The 13,953-nt window shown below is 37.8% G+C and overlaps 1 protein-coding gene and 1 long non-coding RNA gene across 4 annotated transcripts in view; one reads left to right on the top strand and one right to left on the bottom strand.

The window, feature by feature from the left end:
* LOC100746025 (tyrosine-protein kinase CSK) overlaps positions 1-13,953 on the bottom strand; it is a 29,059-nt gene that overhangs the window by 9,565 nt on the left and 5,541 nt on the right. The window contains exon 1 of one of the 3 annotated variants that reach the window (XM_012388178.3): positions 101-425. The exons of the other annotated variants lie outside the window; for them this stretch is intronic. The gene's annotated coding sequence lies outside the window, so the exon portion shown is untranslated. Of the gene's footprint in view, positions 1-100; positions 426-13,953 lie in introns of those variants that run through there. 3 annotated transcript variants of the gene reach the window in all.
* On the top strand, positions 716-5,428 carry LOC117151929. Its single transcript, XR_004462101.1, has 2 exons — positions 716-2,962; positions 4,865-5,428. It is a non-coding gene; the product is annotated as an uncharacterized LOC117151929 (long non-coding RNA).

Below are 13,953 nucleotides of genomic sequence, written 5' to 3' on the forward strand. Positions count from 1 at the left end.
AAAAAAAAAAAAAAAAAAAACGACAGATATATCCGACTCAATCTCAATCTTTTTTACCAAACAACGCGAATTTCCAGAAACATATAGATAACGAGTTTACCATTTTTAAGAATAAACCAACTCTACGTTACAGTCTCCTTTCGCCCACTCTCGAACGTTAACTCGTCCATTCGGAGATACAACATCACATACATCGAAACGTGTCACACTCTGTAACTCATAATCATCAGGAAACACGTCGAATCACAAAACAACGATTGCTTCTACAAACTCAGTTACGCTTTTTAATTAAGTGACCATCCATCGATATTTCGACGGAGACACTGCAGAGTGGACGAGAAACGTTTCCCTGTCGTGGCTGATCGAGCAAAACGAGCACGGCGTCCATGGTGCGCACCATATTTAATCGTGCATCCGCGGTGACTGAGGTGAGCATTTAATCAGCCAGTTAGCTTAAGTGGCCATTGTTCCAACGCGCGCACTATCCGCTCGTTCAGCCCGCATTATAATGCGCTAGACACACCGATAGACGACAGACATGCGTGAGAGGTGAATCATTCCGCGTGTATTTTCGAAACGACCAGCAAACCATCGTCAACGAACATGCCCGGTGCAAGCATCGTCGCTCGAACCAACGTCTCGTCTGGTTTCTTCTGTTTGCGCGCGTCCGCCCGATGTTCTTAGCCTTCTCGCATTCGTGGAAGACGAATACAGTTTCTGACGAAAGTATTCGAATAGTTGTATAGTAACTTGTATAGTATCGTAATGTCTATTGTAACGTGTCATACGACGAGTCTTATACGGAACATTATATGGAAGAACGTTAACATTGTAACGAGACTCGAACTGTCGCGATTATATTCGTAAGATTGGAAAGAAATTTGAAAATGAACATAGAAACTACAAGATGCATAGTGCAAGAGATCATAAAAATATCGAACTGCTGAGAGAGAGAGAGAGAGAGAGAGAAAGTCGAAATTTTATTTTTCTGCGACTAAGTATAATATCGCGGAAAAGTGAATGTGAAAAATTGACGATCAGAAAAATGATTACCGTATTACGATAAATTCGTTGAATGTTCTTTAAGCTTTTTATAATACGACGTAAAACGATACTGAGAAGATTCTATTGTGAAAAGCTCCGCTTGCATAGTAAACACCGTGAGTCACATGCGTCCCACGTGATACGCTGTTTTCTTACGAATCGTCGACATTCGCGTACGCTTTTCGATAAACGTCAATATTTTCATGAAAAAGAAAAAACTTATGTTCAAAGAAAAGAAAATATCGGAAGAAAAATAAGGAGATTGGAAAGTTGGAGGAATTCTTTTTGAAACGTTTCGCGGTTCAAGTGTGCCGCTTAAACATCGTGAATATCAGACATTGTGGTCACAGTATGCTTGCAAAGCACACCAAGGTTTAGATTACCATTTCCTATAAACTTTGCTGCGTTTTGTAATACTGAGACACTTCGTGACACATAGAGGAATACTGAAACGTCGGTTCAGCGGTTGCACGACGGGTTCGCCAGTGGAACAATAGAAGCAAAGATGTAAAGATTAGAAATCTACTTTTGTGTTAACCGTATTAAATAACTGAATTGGTTGCGATCAACATTTCTAGATAGATAAAAATTCGAAAAATATTTAACAGTTGACTTGGTCGTAAGAAAATTCCGAGGAAATTGTTAAATGATAAATAACTTGTATAAAATCGTGTTTCAAAGATAGACTGAACGCATTCGCTACTAAAAAGAATAAAAAATTATTAAACTTATTTTAACGCGCTATCTGTTGCTTTTTTGTTTCTTTCAATTTAAGTCTCACTTTCTCGAAGTGCGCAGAACCAAAAACGCAATAATTGCGCCACGCAACGTTATTTATAGATAGCGAATAAATTGCATAATTAGATAATTGAAGCGGCGCAATGTATGCATCGATAGCGACGAAAATATTCCAAAGTCGTCGCAGAAACAACAAGAAATTATACGAAATAATAAAATTCTTCCTTAACGTCTAGTTGTAGCTAAAATTACGACTTACGCGTGAATTTATATATTGTAGTAACTTCATGCTACGCTGCAGGGTTGGAATAAAACGATGACTTCACGATTGTTTCTTTATCATTGATGATTTGATTTTTTAGAGGAATCTGGTTGTAATATAGACGCAATATCATTACATACGTTTGCAACGAACATGTGAATAATAAAGTGTATGCAAGAGCTACTTGCATTTCTATTCAGGACATTTCTGTTTCATATTCAGAACGTAGAATGCTCTATTATATCAAAGGGTTCTAATGAAACGCTATTGTCTGCAATTTGAACGAACACGTGTTCTAAGAAATAATTCGATCGATCACGTATGTACGTACGTATCTCTGTCGTTAATATAACCAAGAATAGGCAATCTGTTGCTATAGAAAAATCAGCATCACGGGGCTAATTTTACCACGAAGGCTCCTTCGAGAACTAAGGATACCACGCTAAAACGTTCTAAATTATATAGCAACTTATGATCGTAATTTTTCATTCTTTCACGTCGCTAATAATCCATGCTAATTGATGCAAATGATGACTATAAATAATGAAAAATAAAAATAAAAAGGAATGTCTACAAATTTACTAACAACTGGAAAATTACGAATCCTTTCTTCGGTATTGAAACTTGGCGTATGTGTTTGAAATTCACGATACGTGCATCGCCAAACAAAATATAGAAAATCATCCTTGTACAATACTTTTCTGCAACAAAGCCTCCTCTATCTGATCCTACAAAATGAAATTCCGTCGTTTCCTGCTGAATAATCGGGGGCAACATCGACGAGACAAATCTGTTGCACGATCAAACATTGAATAATTCAACTGGAGTTTATCCTTGGTCGGTGTCTATGACGAGCGCGTTATGTCACGCGAAAATATATTGCGCGGCCGGACATACTAATACAAGAATCGTCATTACGTAAGTATGAATAGCCACGTTTTATTGTCTGGTTTTCGAATTTCGAGCAAACCGTGTCGCGCGTCCACCGTGGAATCGAACTTTCACGTCGAGTATCCTCTCGAGCTAAACACAATGCGCTCATTCAGCAAACATTTTACAGCGTAATTATAGATTATCGTGCTGTTTCCGATATCGATCTCTTTCAATGTTTTTACGCTCTCGTTTAAATATCATTTTCAATGTTCCAAGAACAATTAGTTTTCACTTTCAAGTAAAAAAATGGGGACAGTATGAATATGGCACTGATTGATCGAGTTATAGAATCAGACGTCGTAAAAAAGTCTCCGTACACTTTGCGCAGGGCTACTTTGATACAAACAAAGTTGCATAACACGTTTATTAAAAAAATACATATACAGGGTGGTTGGCAACTGGTGGTGCAAGCGGAAAGGGGGTGATTCTACGCGAAAAAAGAAATCGAAAATGTAGAATAACATTTTTTTTAAATTTTGTTTTGTTTTAATTTTTCCATCGAGACAACGATCTACAGTGAGAGTCGTTATAACGTACCGCACGCGTACCGAGCGAAAATTCAAAGTCGATTTTCTGGAAAGCAAAGCCTCAAACGAAAAATTTTTATTGTATATTTTCGACTTCTTTTTTCGCCTAGAATCACCCCCTTCCGCTTGTACCACCAGTTACCAACCACCCTGTATATACATATTTGTTTGTTCCAACGTTATATGTGTATATATATTCTACAAAAATTATATTTCGATTATTTAATTATTATTATTATTATTTAATTATTATTATTTAATGTTCAACGTGTTAAAAGTATTTGACACTGAGAGGATTAAATGAGCTATGTATTGATACGTGTTAAATACGAAACGGTTCCTTTTCGTCGGCTTGGTACAAAACGCGCCGAATCTTTAATGAAATTTCGTAGAATCGTATCTCCATGAAGGTAGCCCTTTTTTATAGAGTACATAAAAACTTTGGCGAGTCACCGTATTTATTTGCACTTTTACGGAAGTATTTTACCCACTAAAACGATTATTTTACAAGGTAGCGTACGATATAATTTAATCGTTTTCTCAGCAAACCGGAAAAACGCGTAATAGGTAGCTATGATTCAGAGAACCTTGACCAAGTTGAGAGTTGAAATGGAATAAATTAAATGGAATATTTGTTTTCATTTCCAATCGTTTAGCGACTAATTAATTAAAATGACGAGTAATGTTCGTTAATTTGCTAATTGCAATCTTTATTGAACACTCGTGATCTCGTTATCGGATAATTAAAAAGAAAGAAGTGAAAAACAAAAAAGATATAAAATGATGTTCATTGATAAACCAACGAAAGAAAGCGGTAAACGAGGTCGGCTTACAAAGTGGCCATTCATTATGAAAGCTAGACCAAAGCGTTTACGTATCAAACGCTGTACGCATGTTGTTCAATAGTAACCGCAAAATTGATTAAATACTCGGGACACGGTACATTAAAATTTATTACTAGTAAACGAAGCTGTGAAATTACTCCAATCCCCGATAATACTATTAACTGTGACTAAATATTGATATATCTATTACATACATGTATATCGATCAGACTTTCGCGCTAATATTAGCCGTAGAAGCCAAAGAACGAGCTTCGTGAATTATGAACAAATTTTTACGATATCGTAAATTCAAAGTAATTTCACTGTATCGCTATTGCTCCAATTGCTCGTCGAAGAACGTGTACAACAATCGGACGAAGATGCGTAGAACACAGGCAGAAAAACGCGATTTAGGTTTCCCACGAATACTCGTTAAATCTGAAACTTCTTCTTGAAATATACGTAAGAAGTACTTGCTCGTGCTTGAATTTCAATTGATCGCTATGCTTGAAAATTCGCCAATTCTTACGATTCAGGACGCACCCCGTGGGAACAGACAGCCGGTATCTATGCAAATGCTTGCGAAACTACCAAAAGCCTGACGAATTTCTCACGAGGTGAATCGTAAGGGAAGCCAACCTCTTATACAGCTGTTCCTTGTTAGCCATGGCAATTAGCGAGAACGAACGGAAATTCGGCGACGTGGATCGCACGCATCAGCGACTCAGGTGGCGTCGAGACCAAGGGGAAGACGCAACGTGACCACGGCTCGAATAATAAACTTTCCGATTGCACGGCAGTCCACTGTACTACCATCTGGAAGGACATACTTACGTAGCATAATTTTTGATATCGACCGAACGTTTACTATGGTGTGGCGCTCCTCTGTCCCACGCCATTCTATTGGCTTGGCAACTAAGTGATCGCGGATTTTGTCGATACCGCCTAATGACAAGATCCGCGATCTCTTAGTTGCCAATCCAACATTTACACCGAGCTATAATCAGAAAAATGGCGTAACTCTCTATAATTGAAATTTTATTTCTTTATGAGAATAAAAATGATTTTAATAATATATATTATAAAATAAATTAATACAATCATTGCAAGAAAATTATTTATTAAATATACATCGATATACAGGGTGGTTGGTAACTGGTGGTACAAGCGGAAAGGGGGTGATTCTACGCGAAAAAAGAAGTCGAAAATATAGAATAAAAATTGTTCGTTCGAGGCTTTGTTTTCGAGAAAATCGACTTTGAATTTTCGCTCGGTACGCGTGCACTTTATCGCGTCTCGTTATAACGGATCTCACTGTAGATCGTTGTCTCGATGGAAAAATTAAAAAAAAAATTTTTATTCTATATTTTCGACTTCTTTTTTCGCGTAGAATCACCCCCTTTCCGCTTGTACCACCAGTTACCAACCACCCTGTATATCGATGTATATTTAATAAATAATTTTCTTGCAATGATTGTATTAATTTATTTTATAATATATATTATTAAAATCATTTTTATTCTCATAAAGAAATAAAATTTCAATTATAGAGAGTTACGCCATTTTTCTGATTATAGCTCGGTGTAAATGTTGGATTGGCAACTAAGAGATCGCGGATCTTGTCATTAGGCGGTATCGACAAAATCCGCGATCACTTAGTTGCCAAGCCAATAGAATGGCGTGGGACAGAGGAGCGCCACACCATAGTAAACGTTCGGTCGATATCAAAAATTATGCTACGTAAGTATGTCCTTCCAGATGGTAGTACAGTGGACTGCCGTGCAATCGGAAAGTTTATTATTCGAGCCGTGGTCACGTTGCGTCTTCCCCTTGGTCTCGACGCCACCTGAGTCGCTGATGCGTGCGATCCACGTCGCCGAATTTCCGTTCGTTCTCGCTAATTGCCATGGCTAACAAGGAACAGCTGTATAAGAGGTTGGCTTCCCTTACGATTCACCTCGTGAGAAATTCGTCAGGCTTTTGGTAGTTTCGCAAGCATTTGCATAGATACCGGCTGTCTGTTCCCACGGGGTGCGTCCTGAATCGTAAGAATTGGCGAATTTTCAAGCATAGCGATCAATTGAAATTCAAGCACGAGCAAGTACTTCTTACGTATATTTCAAGAAGAAGTTTCAGATTTAACGAGTATTCGTGGGAAACCTAAATCGCGTTTTTCTGCCTGTGTTCTACGCATCTTCGTCCGATTGTTGTACACGTTCTTCGACGAGCAATTGGAGCAATAGCGATACTCCAACATCATCACGCCACTTTCACGGTCTTCGGCAGAGTTGCAAACTCAAACGTCGAGCGGAAAGCGTATCAACACGCGCAATAACGTTCGAAGGAAGCCATTATCCGATCGTAAAAGTTGAGCGCAAAGAACGAGGATGATCGAGTGGAAGTAAAGCGAAGAGTAAACGCGCAACGAGTTCATCTCGCGAGATTTCCAGGATAGACGCAAGGGAAACGATGCGATAGCAGGTATCGAGCGTTGGAGAGACGACGACGTGGTGTTATTCGCTTTTCACACAAAATACTAGCCTGCAATCCTTTTGTTACGAGCGATAAAACGCGCAGTGTAGTTTCGGCATCGTTTGATAGGGAAGGGAAACGCGGTTGCTTGCTCGCGGCGCAAATCAACTCGTTTCTATCGCAACCGACTAACGAATGGCTAACCATACATCGAACATGCTATCCAATGGGTCGATTGAATCGCTCGCAGCAAATTCATTGGTCACGATTTGCGAAAGTCGATTCGCGATGGACTCCTAACGCGATACTTACAGCGCTGTACAGGTACAAATTTAAATTCCGCCGAGTTCTTTTCATCGTTTTCGACTCAATCGTATTTTTCTAGCGTTGAAAGGTATCTCAAGTTCGAACAAAATATGATAAACGTCTTATCGATATAGTAGGTTGTCCGAAAAGTTTCTTTCGTTTTATAAGGAAATAATGGATGCACAACATTTCCGTTTTCTATTATTTTATCGAATCACGTATGTTACATTTTCTTCTATCAAAATAAAGATCACAACGTTCGACAGATTAGGTTTCATGTTTGTATAAAGATGCACCGTTGTTAAAGACGAGTAAAAGAAAGACACTTTCCGGACAATCTAATATTAGCATGATTTCTCCCTTCGATTTTACGTTAAACATTTTCTTAAAGCGTCGCGAATCCGATTGTTTGATCAAAACGAGACTGACATTGAAATATAGAAATACGAATATCGTAACAGGGTTGTGTATCCCGTGAACTGTTGGGAAAGTTGAATATCTATCTTCTACTATGCGTATACCGAAAGTATTTGGATAGTTGCCATGAAATATTTTTATTGAATATATCCCGTGTATATTATGCGAAACTTTTTGAAATTTCATTAGCAGAATGTTGAAACACGAGATTCGTAATATACAATGTCAGACTATATCGCGTCCAAAATCGATCACTGCTCAAGGCTATTGGTGACCGTACCACCCTCCACTATAACGTTTTATTACTTTATCGTTCTATTTCATCTCTTTTCTCTCGTATTTGTCTTACCTCGTGTTCGTTTCCCAGACACAGAAGGCAAGGTTGCACGCTGTCTGTCTAACACGTATCAGGTAACAATCGAAGCGCGTATAGAGGTTGCGAAGGACTGGATCAACCATGAGTTGTCATTACGATCGAACATCGCAAATACAATACGCGGTAACGAAAATACTCTCGTTTGTAACAGCAGAAAGCTAAGATCGAGTGATGCATACGAATATGGACAAATTATTCGCTACGTTGTTCTTAACAACGCGCTTCAAGCTTATCAAAATTGCTGATATCCTAAGTAATCGCCGATAGAAAATCTTCGTAAGAGTGGTTTTTATTACGAATTCTGCAAATTTGCGAACCAGCCTGCCAGCAAACAGTCGAAACATGGTCGCCGTTGTGATCGGCGACAGTGGCGTACACGCAGGCTAAGTCCCAAGAGAGGAGATTCGACGTTCGTTTTTCGTCCCGCCAAGGAAAACCGCAAGGTGCCTCGCCCCGTTCCACGCGTCTAAAGATATCAGCTTAACAAGAACGACGGGAAAAAAGAGTAATGCTCGTGACTCTGAGCGACCGTGCCAGCCAGCCACCAGGCAACCAGGACAAAGTGACGAACACAGGGCGTGAAACGGCTGCCCGTAAAACAGCGAACCAGCCTTTCTTTTAATTTGTAACCGGATGAAGCTAGATCGGTGCGCGAACATGCAAATTAATCGAATCTGTAATTGAAGATAATTAAAACTTATTATATCGACGCTGGTACCAGATACTAGGAGGATGCCCGCGTTAATTATAATAATCGAGAGAACCAAGAGCGTCTAGTCGCAGCGAAGAAAGGCCAGTTTATTAACGGCAAAGTGAATTCTACTAAATCTCCGCGCATCCAGCTCCTCGCCTATTATGCTCGTTGGTATCGCGAGTAATATCATAGACTGAATGATTTATTTGTCATTGTCAGTCACGTGAGGGCGGGCATTTACGAGAAACGCGTGAGAAAACATGGTATTCCTCAAGATTCTCGTTTATCTAGCGATATGGGATTTGCGTTTGGATATAATGCATGATCATATAAATAATATGAATAATTAGATTAATATACGCAGAGACAAACAACGATACAGTAGAACGACAATTATCTGAAACTTGTGTCGGGAGATGAACTTCATATATTTGGAAATGATAATAATCATGTACATAGCCGGTAATGGAAAATTCAATGTTGATCTCTCGACAAATGGCAAGAAATATTACGACGTCTGTGCACAAATAAACATTCTTCAACTAAATGCATAAAGTATGGTCGATCAAAGATCGAAAGATTACCGCGTTTTTTCCGAGCTGCTCGATTATCTTTAGAAAGAATTCATAAGAATCGGAGCAGCAACTCGATAAGAATCGACCCGTTTATAACTGGAGGACCGAGGATAAAAGACGAGGAACGCTCGGACGTTCAGGTAACAGAGTGTTCAAAGAGACAGAGAGCGAAGTAAATCGGTTCGACGAGCTACGGGGCATCCGATTGGAAAATCAGATCGATCAAAGGAGCCACGTGCTTTTCACGTATAGCCAGCTTCGACAGCGGATTATTCATCGTCGACGATGCAACAAGATTTACATTATCCAGAAGGGCAGATCGTGGCAAAGATATCCGACGAAATTCTCGATCACTGAACCAGCGTGTTCCCCTTTTTCGCGTAATTTATGCAAAGCTTATTCGCACCGATGTCTCGTAACTGTGCACTATTAATATCCCTGGCACGCGAGGACAGAAGCGAAACCGGGAAAAGAAAAGAAGAAATAAGAAAAGAAAGCGAGGAAAGAAGAAGAAGAAGAGGAAGAGGAAGAAAGAGAAGGAAAAAAGAAAGAGGAGAAAAGAAGAGGGCAAAGAGCACGCTCGACAGATTTGTTCGGAGTGTTTCTCTTTAACAGTACACGTTACTGTACCGTGACCAGCCGTTTTCCATCTGGCGTTACTGCATTACCCCGCGGAAGACTGCGCGCGTTTACGATTTCTTACTCCGAGAAACGGTCACATTCTTTCTTCGGCAAGTGTAACGATATCGTATGAAAAACGGAAGAACGGGACGAAGAAGCGAGAAAACAGCGCATGTACTTCTTCGGCGAGGAATTTACTAAGCGAATAAACACTTGTTGTTCCACAGTTTTATTCGTTTAAGACGTACATATATATATATATATATATATATATATATATATATATGTATTAGACGAGATCTACAATCTTGGAAGATAGTTTTAAATGTTAAATTTAGAAAAATAATGTACTCGTATGTGTCTTTGTATTTGTTGAAATCGTGCTTGAGTTAAAGAAAAATTACATAAATATACAGGGCGGTTGGTAACTGGTGGTACAAGCGGAAAGGAGGTGATTCTACGCGAAAAAAGAAGTCGAAAATATAGAATAAAAATTTTTCGTTCGAGGCTTTGCTTTCGAGAAAATCGACTTTGAATTTTCGCTCGGTACGCGTGCGGTACGTTATAACGGATCTCACTGTAGATCGTTGTCTCGATGGAAAAATGAAAAAAAAATGAAAAAAAAAATTTTTATTCCACATTTTCCACTTCCTTCTTCGCGTAGAATCGCCCCCTTTCCGCTTGTACCACCAATTACCAACCACCCTGTATACGTGCTAGTATATTTGTATCATCAAAGGGGTTAATAAATGTACTAAATTCGTCAAGAGCGATGGTTACAAATTATAACTTGCAACGAATTTAAAAGTTTCGAGGATACTCCAATGAAATAATTACAACAATACTCTCTAATTTCGTAATAACAGTAAGTAGCTAGCAATTTTCTACGATCCGAACCATGACATTTCTTCGCCTTTTCTCAACCATCTTTGCACGAACTTAAATTTCCCGCCACGTTAGAAACCGTGACACGAGCAAACAAAGCAGAATAATCAAGAATACACGGGCAAAGACAATAGGCGCAAAAAAGAGGACAGCTCTCCTTAACAGTTAGGGTATATATGGATTCTAAGCAGATCCTCGTTTACAACTTTCTAACTATCTCTGCCATTGTAACGTAACACGATTCACACGAGACAGAGGTGAATCAGTATCGAAGGCGGTAACGCGAACTTCATAGAGCTCGAACAGAGAGAAGAAAGTATGACGTGACCCAGAAAAATATTAGTCGCGGAGTAACACGCGCTAAGGTTCGAGGATTGATCAAGTTGGCCGTGCACGAAGAAAGAAAGGAAATGAGACGAAAGTGAACGAAAAAAACGATTCGTATAGATATATACAAATAGAAATAAATAATTTATTCTTTATTAATTCTGCTGTGGTCTTCGAATTTTTTATAGTTCGATCTCGCTTGCGTTTCAACCCAGAGAAAGACTTGTGATGTTTTAAGAAAATCGTGCACAGTATCGTGCGTATAAACAGGGAAATGCCTATTTGCAAAAAGCCAACTGGTATAATTAATACTAATTAATTGTGATGTTAACACAACCGTATTGCGAAGATTTCTATTTCTACCTTTTCTTTTTGTATCGAATTTAAAAATATATTTCTTGTACTTTGAAAAGCACTATAGAACGGCTCTCAGATGTTTATTTCGAAAAATATTTTTATTAATAATTATAAACTAAACTGGATTGAATTTAGCATGAAATACAATGTACAAGAAACGTATTTTGGAATCCTATATTATGGAAGAAGAAATAGAAATAAAACTTTTCATAATACAATTAGTTGAATTTATGTTTCAGTTGTATAAATAAAAGTGAACACATTGAAACATACAGAATATTTCTACCAGCTTGAAGCGCATCTTAATATCTCCAACGATTTCTTTTTTTCTTTTATATGAAATTTTCGAATTTTTTGTCTATATTATCTTTAATAATTCTACACTGTACTCGTGAGCGTTTGAAGACGAAGGAAACGAAGATCGCTGAAACACGAGATAAGAGGAGGTTGCAAACGCGACTTCGTGTATTTTATAAAGGAGCTTCTTGTTCCGCGGTGTAATTATATTTTAAGAGAGCAATTTCTGGAAACTCGTCGACAGGCTACCGCAGGAAGTCGTTAATATTGGGAAGTATTTCCTAACGATTTCGCAGTATGTTTCTTAATGACCGTGGAGTCCGAACAGAATTGCAGTCAGACACGGAAACTCCTTATTCGCATTGACAGCAGATTGAATTAAGAATTCCTGACGCGTTCTAATAGTTATCTAGTCGGTCGAGAATATAAATTTACGTATAGAATAAAATTTAAAGTAATATTCCTTGCGAAAAAATGTCTTAATCGTCATTTAGATCAATATGTAGAATATTTCTTAAAAGACAAGTTTCCTTAAGATGTGATAAATGAAATAAAATTAAGTAAAATTCTATCCTCGATATAGCATCGACTAAGCACATTTGACTCTCCTGCGGCTGTTTTTTTTTTTTTTTTGTATCGATCTTACTTTAATGATAACCGAGAAAAGGACTTTTAATGTTGCAGGGATATCGAAAAATCATGTATATTAATAAAGATCTGTTTCATATTATCCTCGAATTTAAACAAATGTTAAAAAAGAATGAATAGAAGATAGCAATTTACATAAATGTAATAGGAGATCAAAGAAGATGGTAAAATTTTATCGAAATCGTAAACAAAAATAGTACTTGCCGTAGATTACATTTCCAACAGTGAATCACTTTATTTTTTTTAACAAAGTTTATCTAATCAAATACGTGCTTTTTAAGCGAAATTTCTAAGACGTAAGTTGTTCCACTTTATCATTTACCTTAAAAATATAATTTTTATCAGGAACGCTAAGTATATTAAGAATATTCTTTCGATTATCCAGCTGCAAACAATTTTATCGATATACAGAAGCGAAAAAATCAGTTGAGCAAACAACCTTCACGATGAAAATCTCCAAATCACATGCTAACAAAACCTTCCACGAGATGTTTCTTTTTGTATGCCGCTATTGGCGATAATGCGTAAAAGAATAAACGCAACACGCATACGAGAGACGTAAATGAACTGCTTTACAGATCGTTTCGTTAAAAAAACGAAAGACATATTAGAATAATAAATACTTGGCAGAAGCTGTCCAATTCGAAAGAATTAAAGCGTTTAAAAGTAAGGAAGGAAATATTAAACAAGTCCTTGAAATTCCTTATCATAACCACGATAAAACCACGATTAATTCCGCTGCAGTTGTCGAATTTTTACGACGCAATTTCAATTTCGTTTCAATAAACAGAAGAAACCTTCATTCGTAACTGGTAAATGGAGACGACCTATAAAACTCTAAAAATTTGTATTTTTGTGCTCATGTGGAAAGTACGCGTTGTAAAGTTATTGATCGATGTAGTTTCATCGTTATTAATATATGTATAAGTCACGATACCGTCTTTCGTGCATTTTTAAACATTTTTAATATCTACGCTATAATACGATGTACACGCAAAACGACCGCTATACCAACTACGTTTAATGAAAGATCTACTTTTTACGAAAAATCTTCACATAAGATTGAAATAAGAAGATACGTGTATTAACAACGATTTAATCGAAAACGACTGAAAAATGGGAAATAAAATATTCGCATCAACGCAACGTCAATACTTAGCGGGTTTAATGGGAATGCAGATACGTGTCGAAAAGCAACAGATAATCCTACACAGCATGCAGTTTCTACGATGTCTTAATCCGAACGCGTGTAAGATCGATCATAAAGCTAGCAATCTGGAAAAGCAATTCTGTCCTTCGCGAAGTGCTAGATACGTGTATCCGCGAACGCTTTAAATCGCATTTGGGTCACGTTGGATATCGCCTTCGGTTTCGCACTTCGTCTCCATTTGTGGCAACTCGCTCGAATTTAACCGCGCGTCTACATTTTCCTGAAATGCGTCGTTAAAACGCAACATTTCTCGTTTTTTGCTTTAATATGAAATACGCCATTAATATGAAATATTCGCGTGCGTAGCCACACCGAAGCGCGATCTAATAATTGTACAATTGTAATAATTATAGTATCAATTAGTTAACTTCCATTGGTACGAAATAAATTTCCCTTAATAACGTTCTTATGTTATAGTCGAGTTCCATCGCAACGGGAAT

The sequence above is a fragment of the Bombus impatiens genome, unplaced genomic scaffold, assembly GCF_000188095.3.
Source record: "Bombus impatiens unplaced genomic scaffold, BIMP_2.2 scf_0528, whole genome shotgun sequence".
Taxonomy (NCBI): Eukaryota; Metazoa; Arthropoda; class Insecta; order Hymenoptera; family Apidae; genus Bombus; species Bombus impatiens.